The sequence below is a fragment of the Pelobates fuscus genome, chromosome 12 (assembly GCF_036172605.1).
Source record: "Pelobates fuscus isolate aPelFus1 chromosome 12, aPelFus1.pri, whole genome shotgun sequence".
Classification (NCBI taxonomy): Eukaryota; Metazoa; Chordata; class Amphibia; order Anura; family Pelobatidae; genus Pelobates; species Pelobates fuscus.
Window position 1 is genome coordinate 136,415,841 of NC_086328.1, and position 23,937 is coordinate 136,439,777.

The 23,937-nt window shown below is 44.1% G+C and overlaps 1 protein-coding gene across 11 annotated transcripts in view; it reads right to left on the reverse strand.

The window, feature by feature from the left end:
- Positions 1-20,769, reverse strand: part of PPP6R3 (protein phosphatase 6 regulatory subunit 3) — a 68,999-nt gene extending 48,230 nt beyond the window's left edge. For all 11 annotated transcript variants that reach the window (XM_063438135.1, XM_063438131.1, XM_063438129.1 and 8 more), the window contains exon 1: positions 20,662-20,769. The gene's annotated coding sequence lies outside the window, so the exon portion shown is untranslated. The remainder of the gene's footprint in view (positions 1-20,661) is intronic.
- Between the last annotated feature and the right edge of the window lie 3,168 nt (positions 20,770-23,937).

The window sequence follows — 23,937 nt, forward strand, 5'->3', positions numbered from 1 at the left end:
TTAAGTTCTCAATTTTGGCAAGCTGTGTGAGGAGAGCTTCTGCAGCCATATCCAGAGGTTCCCCCCAGGAGTAACTGCAATGGTTGATGGGAACAAGTATAGTATTGGGAATGTGCAAGAGAAATGTATACTATCCAACGGTCTGTTGGGATATTCCACAGAAACGTTTACGTAGCACTAAGAATTTCCTGTTTGTGGATTGTACTGCTTTGCTCCTGTTTAGTTGCTGCAGATACTCACCTTTTTTAGCAAGTGGCAGTATCACATCTAATTTTAATGTAGAAGCTATTTTTTGGAAGGCTGTTCCTTTAACTCGCAGTGTCTTCAGTGTTTTGCAGTTCATGTTTTAAGTTGTTTTAAGTGGAAAACTGATTTGTATTTGGTTTTATGGTCCCTGTCCCTAGTTATATAGGTCCCACATATGGATTAAAAATACAGGTTTTTAACTTGCCCTTTTTTCATTCCTGAGGCTTCCTCTGTGCTGCTTACCTCCCCTACTCCTGAAAGTCATCAAAGTACGGTAGCATGGCCTGAGGATCTGATGCGCAATACAAGTTTCCCCACAAAAACAAAACATTTAACCAATGTTTTCATATAGGGACCTCTGACACATGACAGAGTTTAGCGGTCAGTGCCGTGGAAGCGGCTCAAGCTCTGGAAGACAGCCATTTTCTAAAAATCTTCAATGTGTTCTATTGCAGGGTTAAATTGACAGAATTCATGCACACAGACAGTGTCATAGAAGTGAAGTGGCCTTTTAATGTTATGCAAGCACAGAAAAATCTCAAAATAAATAGAATATATAGTAAATTTGTCAAAGCTCATCTTAAAGTGTTCTTAGTCACAGAATAAGCATGAAATGTGAGCTCATAGAGAAAATGTACAAGGAACAAGGAAGTGAGTTTCCCACTGATATCACAAGGTAAGGAGGGCTTCTGGCTCTGGAGAGAATTCTGTATTTTGTAAATCTGCTTGAGACATTCAACAAAAACAAAGGGTCTCAAAAATGTAAGATCATTGCACCTTTTGGTAAGATTAGGAAAAAATGCCAATTTATATTTGATAAAGAATATATGTGAACATGCATACGGATATAGGATTTTGAAAGAAAGCCCTTCCTGTTCTTTAACCCCTTAACGCCGTTACGGTGTTCCATGCCGTCGCGCTTTAAAGCCGTTGCGGTGGCATGGAACGCTGTAACGGCTGCAGCCCCCAGGACCTCGGCGGTACTCCCCTCCGCCGCGATCCTCTTCTGGAGGGCTGCCTGACAGCCCAGGCAGCCCTCCCACAGCAAATGAGGCCCCTGGGGGCCATGTGATCGCTCTCAAAGAGCGATCACATGGCCCCCTATAGCTGGCTATGGATCTGCCAGCAGGGGAACTGTCTAAAATATCAGACAGTCCCCCTGCTGGAAGGTAGTGTAAAAAAAAAATAAAAAATTAAACATGTTTAAAAATAAATTAAAAAACATAAATTTTACTTACCGAAAATTTCTTTTTCCTTAAGATTAGAGGCAGTGCTTACACCATGGGGATATCCAATCTGGAGGGAAAAACAGGCAGGCAAATCTCCAAACATTTTAACCCCTCCCCTAATTACCTCCTTTCCAATAAGTAGCAGCTCCTCCTGATCATCCCCAGACAATACATAAGCCAAATAGCTGCAAAATTACTTAGTTTATTAGAAAAAGGGGCGGGAATTGTAGCACTGCCTCTAATCTTAAGGAAAAAGAAATTTTCGGTAAGTAAAATTTATGTTTTTCCTTTCAGATTAGAGGCAGTGCTTACACCATAGGGATATAATAAAGCAGATCCTGAGGGCGGGTTTCAGTTCACTACTGCTTGAAACACCCTGCGCCCAAAGCTGCATACTCCGAGGCCAGTATGTCCCACTTGTAGTGTCCTGAGAACATATGGAGAGAGGACCGATTAGCAGCTGAACAAATTCGAGACGGAGAAGTAGCTGCACGCAGAGCCCCTGACGGCGAAACAGCTCTAGCAGAATGTTCCCTTATAGGGCCTGCAAATTCCGAGTCACTCTTAGAATAAGATAACAGAATACAAACCTTCAGTCATCTAGCCAGAGAACTCTGCGAAACCAACATACCTTTCTGTGTGCCTATGAACAAGACAAACATACCGATATCCTAACGGAAGGATTCCGTAGCTTTAGATATTGCCAAAGACCTATCGTTACGTCTAAGCAGAGAAAATTACATACCAGGGCATTAGACGGATTCCGACACAAGGTCGGCAAAACCACTTCTCGGTTGACATTGGCAACAGAAAAAACTTTAGTGATACCTGAAGTATCGAGCTTCAGAACCTCCTTGTCCTGATGAAAACCAAAAAGGGAAAATACTCCCGAAGCGCTCGGAGCTCACATACTCTTTTAGCTGACGAATAGCCATCAAAGGAAAACGGTATCCAAAGAAAACATCTTCAGGGAACTTCTTCCAATGGTTCAACAGGCGGTACTCAAAGCGCGGAAAGGACCAAATTCAGATCCCAGGGAGGACAGGTTTCCCCAACAAAGGGCACCAAACGTGTCAGAGCTCTGAAGAACCTTGAAATTAGAAAATTCGAGGTGAAACATCTGAGGGAGAAGAAACCGATAGCAGAAACATGTAAACTAAATGAAGCAGGTTTAAGACCTTTGCCAATCTCATCTGAAGGAAGCATAGAATCTTCTGGATGGACGCGGAAACAGGTTTGACTTCAAACCTACAACATCGCTGAAGCTTCCAAATCCTAACGTAGAACCTTGAAGTAAATGCCAACAAAAAAAAATTTTTTATAACTTCAGGATCCAGACCTTTACACTCTAAATCTGGAGTCCAGAAACCAGGCCGTCAATCGGAATCTCCGAAGGTCCGGAAGAGGCACCATGGCGTCCTCTAGAATTACTCCTGAAAGAGGAAGCTTCCAAAAGGTGGCCCCCGGAAAGTTCAGGAGAACCGAGAACCAACAACCTCTTGGCCACCCTGGACGGATTAGGATAATACTTACATTTCCCAGCCTTACTTTTTTGAAGTATACTGGGAATAATCACTACTGGCGGGAAGCTATATGCCAGGTTGAACTTCCATGGTAATGACAGGGCATCTATGAAATCCGTCCTGTCTGCTGGAGTTAGGGATGCAAAACGTCTTGTCTTCCTGTTCACTCCGGGTGCCATCAGGTCTAACTCCGGAACACCGAAGCGGACTGTGCTGAACTTGAAAGTTCTGCATGACAGGGACCAAAACTGCTTGTTTCAAATGATGCCTGCTCAGGGCATCTGCCACCACATTGAACTTTCCAAAAATGTGAACTGCAGAGATTGACATCAGGTGCACTTCTGCCCACAGCATGATTATTGAACAAAGGCTTTCTAATCTTGTTGATCTCGTACCTCCCTGTATGTTCAAATACGCCACTGTCGTTCGATTGTCTGAACGAATTCGAATATGTTGAACTTAGATGAGAAACTGAAACGCCAAGAGTGCCATCCATACGGCCTTTAATTCCCTGAAGTTCGAGGAACTTCTCATATCCTTCTCTTGCCAGGACCCCTGCTTCTATACGTCTTCCAGATGGGCCCCCCAGCCCAGCGTAGAGGCGTCTGTTGATATGATAGTAAAGGACTTCATCCGGAAAGACAGACCCCCGTGGAGGAATCGAGAAAATGTCCACCACTGCAGACTCTTCAACATTAGATCGTTAAACCTCATCAGCCTATCTAGGCCGAGTTCCTGTCGATACCAGACCTGCAGCATGTAACTTTGTAGAGGTCTCATTCTGGCTATTGCCCAAACGACTGCCGGGATTGAGGCTGTAAACAGACCCAGCAAGCACCTGGCATCTCTGATTGAAAACATACTTTTTTCCCCAGAGATTCCGGATTAACCGCTTGATCTTTTAGTATCTTCCCCTCTGGCAGGAGTAACTTCATCGCGATAGAATCCAAAAATAGACCCAAGAACTGGATCCTTTGAACTGGCACTAGTTCCGATATGTTGAAATCTATTAGCCAGCCATGCTTTTCCAGCGAATTGATGGCTGTCCCCAGGTCTAACTGTAGTTGAACTTGGGACTCTGCAAACAACAGCCAGACGTCCACATATGGAATGACAGTGATGCCCATACTTCTTAGAAAGCTTGAACTACTACTCGAAGCTATGTGAATACTCTGGGCGCTGATGCCAGGCCGAAAGGTAGTGCTCTGAATTGGTAATGTAAGGTTACCAATTGGCAGCACACCGCATCCGTAGAAAACTTTTGCTGGATGCTGCTATGGGTACATGAAGATAGGCATCTTTCAAATCCAGGGAAGCAAACCAATTTTATGGGTGCATAAGCAGAGCAGCCGACTTTACTGTTTCCCTGAGGAATTTCTTTATGATAATCCGCTTTTTTACGGCCTTTAGGTCTAGGATAGGTCGAACCATCTGGTTTTGGCACCAAGAAAAGTCTTGAATAGGTGCCTTGATGTCTTCCTTTAGAGGAACTTCTTCCACCAGTCTTTTAGTAACAGAGTCGATACTTCTTCCTATAATCAAAGGCTCTTTCTGTTGACCTTTGAAATAGTTTCTAAGAGAGGAACTTCTAATGAGGGAAGTGTCTCTGCGTTACGGCTTCTAACCGCTTCCCATACGATACTGGTAAAGCATTCCTTCCTTCCTTCACCTGTTTCAACAACTCATCCAGCTTTGAACCGAAAAGTCTTCCAGGTTCAAAAGATAGTTCACACAGTGAATTTATCAGGAGTCGCATCTGCTGACCAATTTCTGAGCCAAAGTGCTCTTCTGGCAACTGTTGAAATACCTATATTCTTGGCCGATAATTTCAGGCTTTCTGCAGAGGCATCCACTAAAAATCAGATGCCATACTGATATTTTATAATAGCTTTAACGGGTCTTCCTTTTCTAGTTCTTCCAACCAAAGAAATATGGGCCTCGGCAACGGATGACCCCGTAATCAAAGCTTTAGCTTGAGATGCCGAAGAGATGAACAACATCTTTAAGGAGGAGTCCCTGCGTTCAACCATGACCTCCTTGAGGCCGCTTGAAACTCCAATTGGTAATGTAGTTTTCTTACCTATTTGAGCAATAGGAACGCCCACTACAGGGACAGTATCCAGCATACAGTCTTGTACCGCTTCTATGGAAAGAGAGAAATAAAAACTGTCTAGCCAATAAACAGCATGTGACCTGGGAATTTTCCATTCTTTTAAATCAATACCCCAATCTGTGGGTGAAAAGAAACCTATAGGACTTTTACCCTGTTTCTTCAAGTTCAAATGCAACTGCACATCTTTAATCAATTCCCCAAATGGATTCTACTGGGAATGCAGATTCCTCATTTGATGAGGCACTGCTGAATTATCGCCATACTCAGAACCACTAGTTCCAAACTAGAATCGGAACTTCCCAAGATCTTAGGCTTTTTGTTAGCATGTATTACAAGCTGAGAATCCTGGGCAACCGAAGCCTGGATTGTCTGTAATGCTGCTGACCACATATCCACAACTGTTGCAATCAGCTGATAAAGTGGACATTACTGTTCTTTGTGCTTCCTCTGAAGCTTCTTTGAACACACAGAGCAAAGTTTTCTTTTTACAACCATCTGGCATAAGATGGCCACACACAGAGCACATTAAATGCTTGGCTAGATGTACATTTCCCCTTCTCAGCAACTTTATCCAAATTTTCAGGATTATATACTGGGAACAGAAAACAAACAAGGGAAAATAACAAAAAAAATTTCCCTAAAGATTCAGGCTAGAACCATTTAAATAAAAACTTAATCAGTCTTACCTTAAATGGCCCGAGAGTGTGTTGGAGGGCAGGTGAGAAACACACATTGCAAACCGTTCTGAGAGCACCTGGCAAACAGAGGTTGCTGCTGGGGACGCTCCTTTTAAGTCCTGTAACCAAACAAAAACGCCCAGTTCAAATTTGGCGCCTGAATCCAGGTTCGCATTGCGCATGTGCATAGCGCTCTGCGACTCCCTGGTGGAACGCAACGCAACCTGTGTGTGCGTTCCACCGACAGGACCTCCCAGCCGACGCACGCCTGCGTCCTTCGTCAGACCGGCACCTGGCATGGCAAAAGACGGAATAAATTCTGAGGGACCACGCCGTCCGGCGTGTTAAACGCTACTTACCCGAACATCAAGGAAGCAGAGCCTCCCGAGCCTCAGCCCTTCTCACCTGCTTCCTGGAGAACCTTCCTGCATAACCTCCCCTGCCGAAGGCAGGCAAAGAACTGGGGATGATCAGGAGGAGCTGCTACTTATTGGAAAGGAGGTAATTAGGAGAGGGGTGAAAATGTTTGGAGATTTGCCTGCCTGTTTTTCCCTCCAGATTGGATATCCCCATGGTGTAAGCACTGCCTCTAATCTGAAAGGAAAAAATATATATGTATATATTATATATACGCAACGTCATACACAATGTATTTTAATATTAATATAAGTATATATTAGTATTAAAATACACTTAGAATGACGTTACACATACACACACAATACACCTACATATATACGTATAATTAAAAATAAATAAAATATTGAAACAAAATGTAATATGAATTATATATCCATATGTAATTTCATTCGAAATGTATTTTGTTAATATATATAATATTGGTAACAAAATACACTTAGAATGACATTCTATATATATCTATCTATAAATAAAATACAAATAACTGTACATACAATTACATAAAAGATTACATTAGTATACACGTAGAATGTAAATACATATATGTATATATATTAAAATTCTACGTGTATATTTAAGTAATCTTTTAACATAATTATGTGATTTGATTAATTAAAATTTGATTGACATGCCTGACACAGGGAGAAAGTGCAGAGAATTTAATTCGCAAGCACTATATTTGACCCTGTAACTCTCCAAGACACCATAAAACCTGTACATAGGGGGTACTGTTTTACTTGGGAGACTTCGCTGAACTCAAATATTAGTGTTTCAAACTGGTAAATTGTATTACAACGATGATATTTTAAGTAAAAGTGACTTTTTTGCATTTTTTTTTACAAACGAACGGCATTTTTATGGACTATATTATTGTTGCAATATGTTTTACTGTTTTAAAACACTAATTTTTGTGTTTAGTGAAGTCTCACGAGAATAACAGTACCCCCCATGTACAGGTTTTATGGTGTTTTGGAAAGTTAGAATGTCACATATAAGGCTTGCATTTCATTTTGTTCACATTGAAATTTGCCATATTAGTTATGTTGCCTTTGAGAGCGTATGGTAGCCCAGGAATGAGAATTACCCCCATGATGGCATACCATTTGCAAAAGTAGACAACCCGAGGTATTGCAAGTGGGGTATGTCCAGTCTTTCTTAGTAGCCACTTAGTCACAAACACTGGCCAAATACTAGTTTTTTTGCTTTTTTCACAGAAAAACAAATATGAACGCTAACTTCGGCCAGAGTTTGTGACTAGGTGGCTACTAAAAAAGACTAAACATACCCCACTTTCAATACCTTGGCTTGTCTACTTTTTCAAATGGTATGCCATTATGGGGGTAATTCTCTTTCATGGGCAACCACACCGTCTCAAAGGTAACATTACTAATCTGCCAAATTTCAATTTGAAAATGGAACGCTCTATATTTGACCCTGTAACTTTCCAAAACACCATAAAACCTGTTAATGGGGGGTACTGTTGTACTCGTGAGACATTGCTGATTACAAATATGTGCATTTTTTTGCAGTAAAACCTAACAGTATTATGACATTCACAGCTAAAATGGCAGACGGAAATACAAATTTTAAAAAAAAAAAATCTTATTTTCTCACGTTTTTTAAAATTTTTTATTCATAATAAATTATGTTCCATATAAGAATAGTTATTGATAAATAAAAGCCCTGTTTCTCCTGAACAAAATGATATATAATAAGTGTGGGTGCACTTAATGTGACAGCGGTGAATTACGGTTGAACAGGGGGAGACCACATGGGCGGTAATGGAAGCGTGCATTAAACCTCCCAATAGGAAAGCATTATTTAATGCTTTCCTATGGGGAAAATCTGACGCTGGAGGTCGGTGAGGACGTCCATAGTCAGATAACAGACCAAAAATCTGTTTGGATTCCAGAAGCCCTGGAATGTTAGATAGCCACAGAGGGCAGACTTAGAGCTGTAATGTTTTACATGGCAGCGCTAAGTGCAATAGGGTTACAGCACCCAGACTACTTCAATTAGCTGAAGTTGTCTGGGTGCCTACAGTGTCCCTTTATAGTAATCAAAACTCAAATATCTGTAAATTACAAAAGGATGTTTGGAACTTTCTATATTTATGATGGATACAAAGTCAACTCTCCCTTTTACTTTAGGCAGGATACTCTTATAAATATATTAAGTGGCACAGTCATTACATTTTCTTTCCTTATGACCCTTGTATCGGAATGATTATTTTCCACCCTTTATATTTTTTTCTCCTTAATGCCAGATTTCACTATCAGGATGCATACATTTTGTGCAGAAACGAGATTTCTTTTGACTGAGTAAATTAGCTTAAGCTCTATCAATTGCAACAGATCACGTTACACATAAGAAATTAGTCCCAACATTTCCTGAGATAACTAAAAAAAACTAAAGTGAATTTCAAGACACCAAGGTGAAAGTGACAGACGAAAAAAAATGCTAGTTATGGAGCAATGATGGTGCTTTTTATGGCAAAGTTATTGTTCTAGGGTTTATCACACCGCTGTTTCAATGACAGCTACTAGAGGCGCTCTAATAGAATCACAATCAAATGGTGCTCACAGACAGCATTAGATTGGTGCACACCAGCATTTAGAAATATAGAATGTGATGGCATATAAGAATCATTTGGCCCATCTATTCTGCCCAATTTTCTAAAAATACTTTCATAAGGATAGTCTTATGCTCTGCATGCACACTCATCTCCCAATGCTTCCCTATGGTGTTGCATTGATTGATCTCAGTACAATAGTGTTTCTTTACCATAGATAAGGACTTAAGAGTATAATCCTTAAAGTGAAAGGGTAAACAAAACTATCAAGGGAATGTAGGATGGGTGGGTCAAATCCCCACAGTATCAGGAGGCTGGTAGCCATGCAACAGAAGAAGTTGTATAGCAAATAGGAGCCCATAAGAATCACATGTAATGTATCTGTTTAATTCTGAGGTCTCCACATATCTGAGAAAAATATAAATCGCAGGGAACAGCAGTTTGTGCATTGCTCAGATTTCTTGGTGAAACCACAGGTGGTCTTGGTGATTTATTCATGGGACACCCTCTCACAGAACCAATCACAGAAAATAAATAAAAACATTAGACATTAACTAAACTGGTATAAATGTAAAGTCTCAAACGCATCTCTTGTAGTACGCAACTATAAATTCTGCATAGTAGCTCAGTACTTAAAGTTTTTAGCCCATAATTACACTGTTTACCCATTGTGTGCATTATGCAGCCAAAAACACTTGCTTTGAAACTCTAATAACAGTCACAGAGCTGCTGCTGATTTCAGACACTTATTCAATAAACTGAATTGTAAGCCAGTACAACCAAACATAATGGTTATTGTGCTAAACCCCCTCATAGTATTTTAGAGAGGTCTGACAATCGTGTAACCTCGCCATTATACCCACTTCAGCTTTCCGTGACAGTTGTGGTGCATAGAAATATCTGCTCATCTTTTCAGCATGAAAATATTAAAGGATCACTATAGGGTCAGGAACACAAACATATATATATATATATATATATATAGTAAAAATCTTACTGTATTCAAACCTAAAGCTGTAACTCTGCATGCTGTTAGACTCAGAAAAACAAGCTGTCTGGTGACTATAGTGTCCCTTTAAACTTTGTTAACTGGCAGGGCTCCGGCACCTGGCAATCTGCATGGAAACTTTGTTACTAATGGGCTGTGTCACTTATCCAAGTTTTGGGTTGAACTCTGAAGGAAAAAGCTAGGCTACAGTTCTGTCAAAGGTTTAAAACGGCACTGTCATGGCTGAATCCCGATTTTTTTTTTTTAACCCCCTCCCGCCTCCACTACATCTAACTGACCCCCTAGTTACCCCCAAATGCCCCTAAGCCCCCCATATCACCTCTTTGTGTGGGTAGGTGAAGTCCCTGTGGGACATGTCATCTGCCCACACTAGATAGCACTGAGATTCCCACACATGCCCAGTGAAACACTTGGACATGCGAACAGGAATTTCATCTATTAATTCGTCAGACAGACGAATGAATGAATAGAAAAATCAGACGAACAAACAAACACTGAATATCAGTGTTCGTTTGTTCATTCAGTTTATTACAAGGAGGGAGCTACCGGCACACAGCTCCCTCCTTGTAATATGTAAAGACAGAAGCGTCAGGGAGCAGTGCTCCCTGCCACTTCCTAAGCCCCCCAGGTTCCCCTCTCACTCTATAGGGGTCAATATGACCCCCATATTAGCATAAGGGAGATTAGAATCTCCCCAAGGCCCCTACTCGGCATGTCCACAAAACAGTGAGCAACCTGTGGCTGCTCACAGTTTAAAAAAATTAACCTACTAAACAACAATAAGGAGGGGGGGGGGGGGGAGGGGAGGGGAACTACTGTCTACCTCCCTCCCCCCCCCCCCGCCCGGCCCCCACCACTGAGCAGTGGGTGGGGGCCCTAAAAAACAATAAGGGGGGGACCTACTGTCCTCCCCCACCCCTGATCCCCCACCCCAATCAAGGTGACTAGGGGTCCAAAGCCCCTAGTCCCCCCCCCCCAAATAAAACTATCCCCTACCTACCCCCCTCACCCTAGAGGGGAGAATAAATTAACCTGTAAACATAAAATTATACTGACCATTTGGCGTCTTTTCTAAAATCTTTATTTTTCAGCCCCAAAAAAGGGCAAATAAAAAGCCATGATGCAAAAAAAAAAAAAAAAAATCACGACGCTAAAAAAATTATTCCATCTTCACCCATGGAGTGCTCTGCGCAGACTGAGGGGGGGGGGGGGGGGGGGAGAAGGCTTTTAAACCCTTGCCCCACCCTGCAATTAGGCCAAGAACACTCTGATTGGTTGGTTTAAGCCAATCAGAGTGCTTTGTCATTTTACACAGCGTGGGAAAATTCCACAGAACTTTCCCACGCTGTGTAAAATGACACAGAGCACACTGATTGGGGGAGGGGGGGGGGGGGAATTTTTATTTAGGGCACCCACCCGCCGCTCAGGGATAGGCGCCAGGGAGGGGGGGGGGGAGACAGTAGGTCCCCTCTTATTGTTTAGGGCCCCCACCCACCGTTTAGGGGTGGGGGAGGACAGTAGGTGCCCCCCCATCCTTAATTAGTGCCCCCACCCACCGTTTAGGGGTGGGGGAGGACAGTAGGTGCCCCCCCATCCTTAATTAGGGCCCCACCCGCCGCGCAGCGGCGGGGCGGACAATAGGCCACCCATTGTGATTTATAGCCCCCACCCACCACGCAGGGGGGGCGGTTAGTAGTTTGTTTTTTTTCCAGTGAGCAGCCACAGGCATCTCACTGTTTACTAGACATGCCCCTACTCGCGGTACAGTGAGTAGGGGCATATTTACTAATACTAAGTAATCTTTACTTCGTATTAGTAAATTTGGCTGAAAGACCAATTTAGGTCTTTCAGCCTTTTAGTAGTTAGCTCCCTAATACCGTGGGAATTAGGGAGTTGTAACGGACCGTTTCAGCATAAAAGGGAATAAAATCCGTTTAGGCGATAATCCCCTTTTTGAGAGACAGGCACAGCTACTGCAGAACACCAAACTCCCGAACTGGATACAAGATAACACTCCGAACTGGAACATCTGAACAAGAAAAGCATACAATCCGCTTACACTCCTGGCAGTCAGCCTACAATCCAATCCCCCCCAAGAACGAGACGACACTTCATTTTGAGGGTTAAACAGGAACTGAGGACTGGCTCATCCAGCCTGGCTTTTATTTCCAACTCACACATACAGGCCACACCCAGGGGGAGGCATAAAAGAACCAATGACATAGATGTTACATCCCACACATCCCCTCCCCTTAGTGTGACACATAATCCCATTATTCATACAGTTTAAAATATACTTTCCACACATACACTGTAACTTTAAAACTATACATTCAATCTCCATAAAATTACATATTTGGAATCAGCACACTTCAAACATAAACACTTCCAAAAATCAGCCAAATCCCTCCAGCGGATCAAAAGTTAGCCGGAGGTCCCTTTATGACCGACCGCAAGCACAATTTCCTGCCCAAAACAGTTCCATAGATTTGGGCTGTGCGGCCGGTCAATTTCATGCGAAAAAACGACTAAGTCCCATTTCGAACGGGACTTAGTCTCTGGAGCTGAAAAACGAAGTGTAGGAGAAGGTAAGGGTCAGCGGTGTTCGGTAAAATGTGTAGCCGATTTCAGTTCCATGAATTTGGCTACACATACCGCTGACCTCGTTCGAATGAACAAAGATGGCCGCCGCCACGTGCTCGTTTGTCGAATGGCGGCCACTTCGACTACATCCGAAGTGCCCATTTAAAGCTGCAGCACTGTTCCAAATTATTTAAAGGGACAGTCTTTTAAAATCCAATCTGCTAAATGAGTCTTTAACAGGTAATACCTTCCAGGGGCCATAGTCTTAAAGGGTATTGTTACCCAAAGTCTCAATATGGCCCCAGACAGTTCTTAAAGGGCCAGCAGCAGCCCAATATGTCCACGGATGGCCCTTAAAGGCCCAGTAGCAGTAATATAAACTATTACATGCCCAAATATAGTTTTTACAGTGCAATATGTCCAGGGGCCATAGTCGCAGGGCAGGAGGCTAGCAACCAGGCTTCTCCAGTTCACAGTGGCAAAGTTGGTTTCGCCACAGGAGTCAACTACTAAGCGGCCGCAAGATGCAGCCACAGCACGAATAGGATCGGAGTTTCATTCATTCGAATGAAATTGCAATCCGAACAAAGTCCCGAATTGCATAACTCCTCATTCTGTTAGGAGTCCCTACTTTGTCTTATGATTTTAAATAAAACTAAAAAGACAGGAAGAAAAGAAGAACAGATCCTAAGAGAGGGGGAGAAAAGGAAGAGATTGAGGAAAGGTAAGTTCGGCATGACAGTGCCGCTTTAAGTAGTCTGTTCATTAATCAGCTGTCCCCCCAAACATAATTCTGCAAGTAATGTGTTTGGCAAAATGCACACAATGTTATGGAATACTTAGCCAGGGACACATTCATAACCTTTGCTTAGTTATGGATAATTTAGACAGAGCAAAGTTCAAAATAGAATTTTCCTACATTTGCCGGTTAAAGGGCACCTGCCATGCCCCAAACAACTTATGCTCATTAAACTGAGCATAACACTGTATCTATACATTGTGCTAGCATTATTAGCATATATTAGCTAAATTATGACAAAAAAACAAAAGGTTTTTTTTTCTTCCAAGTGTCAGTCAATGTGCCGAGACACTGACTGAAAGGCTCTGCCAACCATAGAAACCACAGCGCATGCACTTCTAGTGTTGGCTAGGCAATACTGTATAGTAACGTGACAACAAGCCGTTAGACACCAGTACACTAGCAACAAAGTCAGTGAGCAAGTGTCCCCAAGCAGGTGGGTGATACATGAAGAGTTAATGGCTGGAGTACAGGAAGCTTGAAATGGCTGAGAAGGGAGAATTTCTTTATTTTACATTGAATACATCATATATCTGATATATAATGAATATAATGTATAGAGGAGCAATTTAAAGCAAGTTTATTTTTTGACAAAAGGTTGTCCTTAAAACTAGAAGGAAAAAAAAAAAAAAAGATATATTTATCTATATACCAAACCAAGTTATGGTGGGGCAAAAAGTGATTGAAAGCCTTTTCCACCTGAAGTCAGTGTATCGTCATACAATGTAAAACAGATCTGCACACATTAGTCAAGCAATACGTTTATGTTTGTTGTATACAGCAGTTTTCCCCACCATAACTTTTGTGGTTTGTGCTCCGCAAGCAATGCCAAACTTCAATAGCAAGAGTGTTAGTTCTTGGTGGCAAATTTAAATTTAGTTTTAGTCAGTCTTGACTGAAAAGTAATTTTAGCTTTAGTCAACTACATCATTAAAATTTTAGTCAACAAAATTAACATGGAATAGCAAGTCAGTAACCAACCTCATTCTAATTAGTTGCATTAACAAAACAGCCGTCCATCCATGAGTGGTTAACTGGCTTTGCAGCTCTTTCAGAGTTGTGTTTTAAAAACGGTTGTAGAGCAAACAAACTTCAAGGAATCCATGCTTAACCCCTTCAGGACGGAGTCAATAGCGCACGTTCTGATCAAAACAAAAACTGGAATTTGCCCTATATGTCTGTTCAACTGTAATTCACCGCTGTCACATTAAAGGACCACTCTAGTGCCAGGAAAACACTCGTTTTCCTGGCACTAGAGTGCCCGGAGGGTGCCCCCACCCGCCCGGCTCTGAAAAGGGGAAAGGGGTAAAACTTACCTTTTTCCAGCGCTGGGCGGGGAGATCTCTGCCTCCGATCCTCCTCCGTTACGCCCCGTCAGCTGAATGCGCACGCGCGGCAAGAGCTGCGCGCATTCAGCCGGTCGCATAGGAAAGCATTTACAATGCTTTCCTATGGACGCTTGCGTGCTCTCACTGCGATTTTCACAGTGAGAATCACGCAAGCGCCTCTAGCGGCTGTCAGTGAGAGCCACTAGAGGATTTGGGGGAAGGCTTAACCCATTAATAAACATAGCAGTTTCTCTGAAACTGCCATGTTTATAAAAAAATGGGTTAACCCTAGCTGGACCTGGCACCCAGACCACTTCATTAAGCTGAAGTGGTCTGGGTGCCTAGAGTGGTCCTTTAACCCCTTAAGGACACATGACATGTGTGACATGTCATAATTCCATTTTATTCCAGAAGTTTGGTCCTTAAGGGGTTAAGTGCACCCACACTTCTTATATATCATTTTGTTCAGGAGAAACAGTGCTTTAATTTATCAATAACTATTCATATAGGGAACATAATTTATTATGAACAAAATGTAAAAAAAAAAGTGAGAAAATAAGATTTTTTTTTTTTAAATTTGTATTTCTGTCTGCCATTTTAGCTGTGAATGTCATAATACTGTTACATGCATTTTTTTGCAGTAAAACCTATTTGTAATAAGCGATGTCTCACGAGTACAACAGTACCCCACATTAACAGGTTTTATGGTGTTTTGGAAAGTTACAGGGTCAAATATAGAACATTCCATTTTCAAATTGAAATTTGCCAGATTAGTAATGTTTGGTTATTTTTATTGTTTTATGCATTTTGGCTGGTGGGTAATGCTGGTACCCAAGAATAGTGGGAGTTTGAGAGCAAGCTTTTCTTTCAGTTTAAAACTAAATACACCTAAACCACAACACCGTGGACAGTTGCGATGAAGCATTTGCTAATTCTACAATTCTTCTCACTGCAAGGTTGCTTCTAGAGCTTTATATTAAACTTTTTTTTTGTTTTGTTTTTTAAGTGATAGCAATCTATATATCAATGAAACGGCTGAATGGCGTACACGCTGGGAAGAGATTAAATATTCTCCATTTGTGCTTGATATAAAGCCTAAATATGGTTTGGTAAAATGCAAGTGCTTTTGAGCTTTGATTTATTTACATGTTTATTTTGGAGGATCTGTAATCTTATTTTGTGAAATATGTAAATAGATATGAGACTGAGGACCAATGTGCAATATACGCTTCCTTTAAAGCAGGGCTGTCCAACCTGCAGCCCCCTAGATGTTGCTGAAATACAACTCCCATGATTCTTTCAATGAAACAGATAGCCAGGGAATCATGGGAGTTGTACTTCAGCAACATCTGGGGGGCCGCAGGTTGACAGCCCTGCTTTAAACCATAAAAATCATATTTACATGATCTTTGTGTTCTTTAGATTAAATCATTAGTCTGCTGTGATATTACCAAGTTTATTCTTGAAAAGAACATTTTATAGACAGTGTCACTTTAAAGGGACACTATAGTCACCAGAACATCTACAGCTCATTGTATTTGTTCTGGTGAGTATAATCATTCTCTTCAGACTTTTTGCAGTTAACACTGTTTTCAGAGAAAATGCAGTGTTTACATTACAGCCTAGGGACAACTCCACTGGCCACTCCTCAGTTGGCTACTAGAGGTGCTTCCTGGGGCACTGCTGCATACTACTGCCATTCAGTGTCTCCACGCTCTGCATGGAGACCGTGAACTTTCCTCAATTCAATGCATCTCTATGAGGAGATGTGGATTGGCCGGAGCAGTGTTTTGCTTGTGCTGCCTCTGCCCCAGATCTGACTCCTTGACAGTATCAGTCAATCCAGTGTGAAAGCATTGTGACTGCTCAGACCACCACTTCTGATGTCAGCCAAGCAGGCAGAAACTTCAGACTTGAACACAAGTAAGATTTTACTATATTTAGGAAAGCAGGGGTGGGAGGCTAGATGGTGGTTTTAATACTATAGGGTCAGGAATACATGTTTGTGCCTGACCATATAGTGCTCCTTTAAGGGTTTCAACCAGTCTGAATAGGAAAATAGACCTATGACATATTTCAGGATGAATATGCAATATACACATAAGTAAATCAGTATGTGGCCTTCAATGCATGTCCTTAGAAGTCATGGCCTACGTAGTTTGAGGCAAACTAAATTCAGAATGTCTTGTCTAGAAGGAAACTATGGTATGTACGCTTTGCATTCATTGCATAGACAAATTTGAAAACAAGTTTTCATTTTTTTATGACAGATCCTTAAAATGCAGGTATTTATGTAGTTTGGACACACTGGGGGGTGGGGCACTTAGTCTTATTACCAGTCCAAAGCAATGCGAAAATAGAGTTAAGTGTAACACATCAATTTTGAAACTACCTTGCTCTGAATTTTTTTTTTTTTTTTTTTAAATACTGAGAACCTGTGTCAGGACTCCAGGATGGGAGAGAACATTTCTCTTTCTTCAAAGAGAGACTAGCCGACTATGACAAGTGCTATAATCCCAATAAAAGCTTAAGTGTCACTACTGCCTTGTGTTAGACTGGAGATTATTAAGTAGCCTGCATGTATTTGTCATTTCAGTAATCAAAGTGACACTACATTAAGGTTTATTTTGTATTGCACATTTCATTTCCCTTTCTTTGGTTTATAAGCAAGTGAAAAGAAGAACTCCATACTATATCGCTGGCAGATAGGCAGGAGTGTGTTAATGCAAGCACATTATTAGTACAAACTAAAGATTAGAACGGGACCTAACAAAACATGAAGCTCTCCAAAAAGACTGAAGCCTTGGTGGTTTCATTGAAGCCTTGACCCACAATTACAATAATTATACCTAAACGGATGACACCTTAAAAATTCATTTTTATTTAACCCCTTAAGAACCAAACTTCTGGAATAAAAGGGAATCATGATGACACACATGTCATGTGTCCTTAAGGGGTTAAAAAAAAGTCACACTTATAGTAACTACACTAAAAAGACACCTATTCTCAGAATTACAACAGACTAGTTTTCATAAAATCCACACTTTACAGAAATCAGTCTAGTAAACCACTTATGGATTGATTACATTTCCCAAAACACCATCGCCAACAGTGTGTTTATAGATTTATTCAGGTAAACATTGTAGTTTGCTGGCAGTGTATAGCTTGGATGCATTTAGCGTTTTATTTTGTCATAGTCTAGTACACCAGACTACACGGTGAACATCATAAATCTAGGGACCAGTAGTAAACATTACACAACAGGTCTCAGTTTCAATATTAGAACAGACTCCTCAGGTTCTCACTGTACCCTTCACGTCTGCAACCTGTGACCTACAGAGGTGACATCACTTAACAGGAACCTTTGGCATGTCAAATGATGTGGATTTGAAGTTGGTCAAACATTTTTAACATAGTAAAAAACAGGCAAGGTTACCTGTCGTGGCAGTGTGTGGAAATAGGGTCACTTTAGAGGTTTATCGGGCAGAACAGACATGGTAGGTACAAGTAGGTAAGTCCTCAGCTAGAGAGTACCAATAATCCCTTGCTTACTCCATTACTGGAAATACTATAAAGTAAAAGCCCTCAATGGCCATCAACAATAAATGAGCCAAGGAGGTGCCCTGAGATGCAGTAAGAGTCACTGCCAAGTGTTCACTCATCCCCCTGAGATGGAGTGAGAGCCATTACCAGAATCACTCAGTCCTGCTAAAATGAAGAGGGGTGGGGCAGTATGGTCTCCCACACACTCAGTGTAAGTGCGAGCCATGTTTTCTGCGAGGACTGTGTGGAGTGGGAGTCATTGGCCACACAGACACCCAGTCCGGTTAGTGTGGCAGCCATTGGCTGGGGGCCCGCTCAGTGGCTGGGAGTGCGAGGGGGGCCCGCTCTCTCTCTCCCCCCCCCCACCTCTCTCCCCCCCCACCTCTCTCTCTCCCCCCCCACCTCTCTCTCTCCCCCCCCCACCTCTCTCTCTCCCCCCCCCACCTCTCTCTCTCCCCCCCCCACCTCTCTCTCTCTCTCCCCCCCCACCTCTCTCTCTCTCTCTCTCCCCCCCCAGCTCTCTCCCCCCCCCAGCTCTCCCTCTCTCTCCCCCCCAGCTCTCCCTCTCTCTCCCCCCCAGCTCTCCCTCTCTCTCCCCCCCAGCTCTCCCTCTCTCTCCCCCCCAGCTCTCCCTCTCTCTCCCCCCCAGCTCTCCCTCTCTCTCCCCCCCAGCTCTCCCTCTCTCTCCCCCCCAGCTCTCCCTCTCTCTCCCCCCAGCTCTCCCTCTCTCTCCCCCCCAGCTCTCCCTCTCTCTCCCCCCCAGCTCTCCCTCTCTCTCCCCCCCCAGCTCTCCCTCTCTCTCCCCCCCCAGCTCTCCCTCTCTCTCCCCCCCCAGCTCTCCCTCTCTCTCCCCCCCCAGCTCTCCCTCTCTCTCCCCCCCCAGCTCTCCCTCTCTCTCCCCCCCCAGCTCTCCCTCTCTCTCCCCCCCAGCTCTCCCTCTCTCTCCCCCCCCAGCTCTCCCTCTCTCTCCCCCCAGCTCTCCCTCTCTCTCCCCCCCAGCTCTCCCTCTCTCTCCCCCCCAGCTCTCCCTCTCTCTCCCCCAGCTCCCTCTCTCCCCCCCCCTCTCCCTCTCTCCCCCCCCTCTCCCTCTCTCCCCCCCCTCTCCCTCTCTCTCCCCCCCCTCTCTCTCTCTCTCCCCCTCTCCCCCCCAGCTCCCTCTCTCCCCCCCCCTCTCCCTCTCTCTCCCCCCTCTCTCTCCCCCCCCCCTCTCCCTCTCTCTCCCCCCTCTCTCTCTCCCCCCCAGCTCTCTCTCTCTCTCCCCCTCTCCCCCCCAAGCTCTCTCTCTCTCCCCCACCAGCTCTCTCTCTCTCTCCCCCACCAGCTCTCTCTCTCTCTCCCCCACCAGCTCTCTCTCTCTCTCCCCCACCAGCTCTCTCTCTCTCTCCCCCACCAGCTCTCTCTCTCTCTCCCCCACCAGCTCTCTCTCTCTCTCCCCCACCAGCTCTCTCTCTCTCTCCCCCACCAGCTCTCTCTCTCTCTCCCCCACCAGCTCTCTCTCTCTCTCCCCCACCAGCTCTCTCTCTCTCTCCCCCACCAGCTCTCTCTCTCTCTCCCCCACCAGCTCTCTCTCCCCCACCAGCTCTCTCTCCCCCACCAGCTCTCTCTCCCCCACCAGCTCTCTCTCTCTCCCCCACCAGCTCTCTCTCTCTCCCCCACCAGCTCTCTCTCTCTCCCCCACCAGCTCTCTCTCTCTCCCCCACCAGCTCTCTCTCTCTCCCCACCAGCTCTCTCTCTCTCTCCCCACCAGCTCTCTCTCTCTCTCCCCACCAGCTCTCTCTCTCTCCCCACCAGCTCTCTCTCTCTCTCCCCACCAGCTCTCTCTCTCTCCCCCACCAGCTCTCTCTCTCTCCCCCACCAGCTCTCTCTCTCTCTCCCCCACCAGCTCTCTCTCTCTCTCCCCCACCAGCTCTCTCTCTCTCTCCCCCACCAGCTCTCTCTCTCTCTCCCCCACCAGCTCTCTCTCTCTCTCCCCCACCAGCTCTCTCTCTCTCTCCCCCACCAGCTCTCTCTCTCTCTCCCCCACCAGCTCTCTCTCTCTCTCCCCCACCAGCTCTCTCTCTCTCTCCCCCACCAGCTCTCTCTCTCTCTCCCCCACCAGCTCTCTCTCTCTCTCCCCCACCAGCTCTCTCTCTCTCTCCCCCACCAGCTCTCTCTCTCTCTCCCCCACCAGCTCTCTCTCTCTCTCCCCCCCCCAGCTCTCTCTCTCCCCCCCCCAGCTCTCTCTCTCCCCCCCCAGCTCTCTCTCTCCCCCCCCCAGCTCTCTCTCTCCCCCCCCCAGCTCTCTCTCTCCCCCCCCCAGCTCTCTCTCTCCCCCCCCAGCTCTCCCCTCTCTCCCCCCCCAGCTCTCCCCTCTCTCCCCCCCCAGCTCTCCCCTCTCTCCCCCCCCAGCTCTCCCCTCTCTCCCCCCCCAGCTCTCCCCTCTCTCCCCCCCCAGCTCTCTCTCCCCCCCAGCTCTCTCTCCCCCCCAGCTCTCTCTCCCCCCCTCCCCCTCTCACAGCCCCATCGGACGGAGCCCGGCGCCCACTCGGAGGACAAGTTGAGCGGCCGCCGGAGACCCCGGGGCGGGAGGGCGGGACTCCCCGGACAGCTCACCCGCAAAGAGTACAACCAAATCAATACCTGAGGGGAAGCAGCCCGAGCCAGTCAGGCGGGAAAATTGCTCAGCACTATCGGCGACTTTCCAAGATGGTGGACATATCAACTCTTCCAAACACTCCCCTTCTCCTTCAGGAGGAGCCTACAGCCAATCCGCTGCAATGTCCCGCCTTCGCTTCATCGCACGAGGCTGCCAATGGCTCAGCGAGTTGTCACTCAAGAATAACCGCCCTGTTGTTTTGAGGATGCGGCTGGCCATTGGTTAGACGGCCTGTCAATCACTCTGCTTCCCTCACGGAGATTGCCGCGATGTGATTGGTGGAGCCGCAAAGGAGTCAAACTTTAACTTTGCCAATAGCCCGTAATGGTCGGCGCATCTACAGCCTGCTCGGCCTTAGCAACAAACCCACGTCACGGAGATTGACAGTTATCTTAGCCAATCGCAGTGAGTTATGGGAGACGCTCGGCCAATCGGGTGCCGGCATCTCCTGTCCCTTTCCCTCCAGTCGCGGGGAGTGGGGGGCGGGTCGTGTAGTCGCTGTTTCGGGGCAGAGAATGGGGGGGATGGTGCGCGCGGTGTGTTATAGAGAAATAGCGGGAACGATGAGCAGATCGGGTGATATTATTATTAGACTCAGTCAGAGCCGCACACGGAGCGGGTTTGATTCCAATGGGGAATATTGGCTCAGGCTGCGTCACGTGATGACGTATGATCTCCTATAGGACGTCTCTCCCCACCGGCGGCTGTGGCGGGCAGTTAGCTCAGATGGCAGGGCGCTCGCCCAGTATGGGAGAGGTGGTGGGATCGATCCCCGCCTCCTCCCTCTCTCCCCACCACAACCGGGGCTGCCTCACCATCAGACAGTCTTAGCCATGTTGTACGTTAAGGACCGGGGCTGTTTTAACCCATTAAGGACCGACGGACCGGCGCTGTTTTAACCCATTAAGGACCGACCTGTTTTTGCGATGTTGTAGGTTAAGGACCAGAGTGGTTTTAACACCTTTGTGGTGTTTGTATTTAGCTGTAATTTTCCTCTCTCTCATTTACTGTCCCCATACAAATTATGTCATAAATCCCCGAATCACACCCCACATGTACATATTTTTTTTAAAGTAGACAACCCAGGGTATTGCAAATGGGGTATGTCCAGTCTTTTTTAGTAGCCACAAACATTGGCCAAAGTTAGTGTTAATATTTGTTTGTGTGTGAAAATTGCAAAAAACTAAATTGAACGCTAATTTTGGCCAGTGTTTGTGACTAAGTGGCTACTAAGAAAGACTGGACATACCCCATTTGCAATAACTTGGGTTGTCTTCTTTTGCAAATGGTATGCCATCATGGGGGTAATTCTCATTCACACAAAAATATTTGTGTTTCAAAACAGTAAAACGTATCACAACAATTATATCTCCAGTGAAAGAGCTGTTTGTGTGTGAAAAATGCAAAACAAAAATCACTTTCACTGACGATATCATCGCTGTGATATGTTTTGCTGTTTTGAAACACTAATATTTTTGTTCAGCGAAGTCTCCGGAGTAAAACAGTACCCCCCCATATAAATGGTTTTAGGGTGTCGTAGAAAGTTACAGGGTTAAACACAGTGCTAGCAAATTAAATTCTCTGAACTTTCGGCATGGGTTGTCAGGCAGGTCCCTCAATTTGCAATCAATAAAATTACTTAATTATGTAAAAATATTACATAAATATACACGTAGAATTTAAATATGGATATATATATATCGTAATTTTATTTATTTATATATACATAGATGTATATATAATTTCATTCTAAGTGTATTTTGATATAACTATATATATTAATATCAAAATACAGTTAGAATAAAATTTCATATACAAATATATAATTTAAAAAATGTTTTTCATTTATTTTAATTAACTTATTATTTGTATTTTATAATAATATATATATATATATATCCAATATATATCGTTATTATATATATTATTTATATACGTGTGTAATTTAATTATAAGTGTATTTTTATATTAATATACGTATATATTAATATAAAAAACACTTAGTATGGAATTATATATATATATATATGATATATAGACATATATTATAAAGATATAATATATGTCTATATATCATATACATATATATATATATATAAAATTATATTTTTATTGATAAACTTTTTATTTTACACATACAAGCAGTCCCCCTGCAGGCAGACACATGGACAGCTATTGGGGTGCGGGGTCCTAATTCGCCGGGGGGAGACTGCCTGGGCTGCAGACAGTCTCCCCACACTGGGAGAAATGCCGATCGCCACCGGGGAGACGACAGCTACCGGGTGAGTAAAGATTTACGTGATGACAGTTCAGGACCGTCACCGGTCCTCAAGGGGATTTTTCAGATGACGGTCCTGAACCGTCAGCGGTCGGGAAGGGGTTAAAGGGACACTCCATGCACCCAGTCTACCATAATGTCTACCAGACAGCCTCTGGGGGCGCTTCCGGAATCCAAATGGACTTTCGGATCAGTTATCTGAAGCTGGATGTCCTCACGGATAATGCTTTCCTATGTGGAGGTCTAATGTGCGCGGTCATTGCTGTGCATTAGGTCTACCCCGCTGGCTGACGTCGGTGGGGGAGGCGCGTGGGTGGAGCCTGGCCCAGTGCCGAGGGACATCGGCGCTGGATTCAGGTAAGTGGGCGGGAGGGGGGGACCTAATAACCCTATATTGATAATAAACAAAAAGGAAATAATTATTAATATTGATATAAAAAAGGAAAAATAAATATTAATATTGATAATAATAATTTGATTAAAAAAAAGGAAGAATAAATGGGCATTGGGTTTTGTAGCTAATTTAACCGTAAATTGTATCAACTTAAAACTATTTATAAAGATCCAAATCTGTGATATTTAAATATTTTACTATTGCAATTAGCTATTCTTTATCCCATTAGCTGTATATCATAGAATATGCAATACAGGGAATCGTGTTTTAACCCCTTAAGGACACATGACGTGTGTGACACGTCATGATTCCCTTTTATTCCAGAAGTTTGGTCCTTAAGGGGTTAAGGGAAACTAAGGCATAGAGGGCTTTTAGAGACGTGTAATAAATCAAAGGTTATTATTATAATTTTTTAATAAACGTCTTCAGATTTTGTTGTTTGTTTTTATATTATATGCTTTATTTAGAGTTATGGGGCCTTTTGGCCCATGGGCAACGCTCACATTAAATGGTTTAGTGTAGAACCCGTCTCTTCCACCGTTGCAGTGGACACCTTGCGATACTCCAACCTGTCTAAGGAATGTGGTT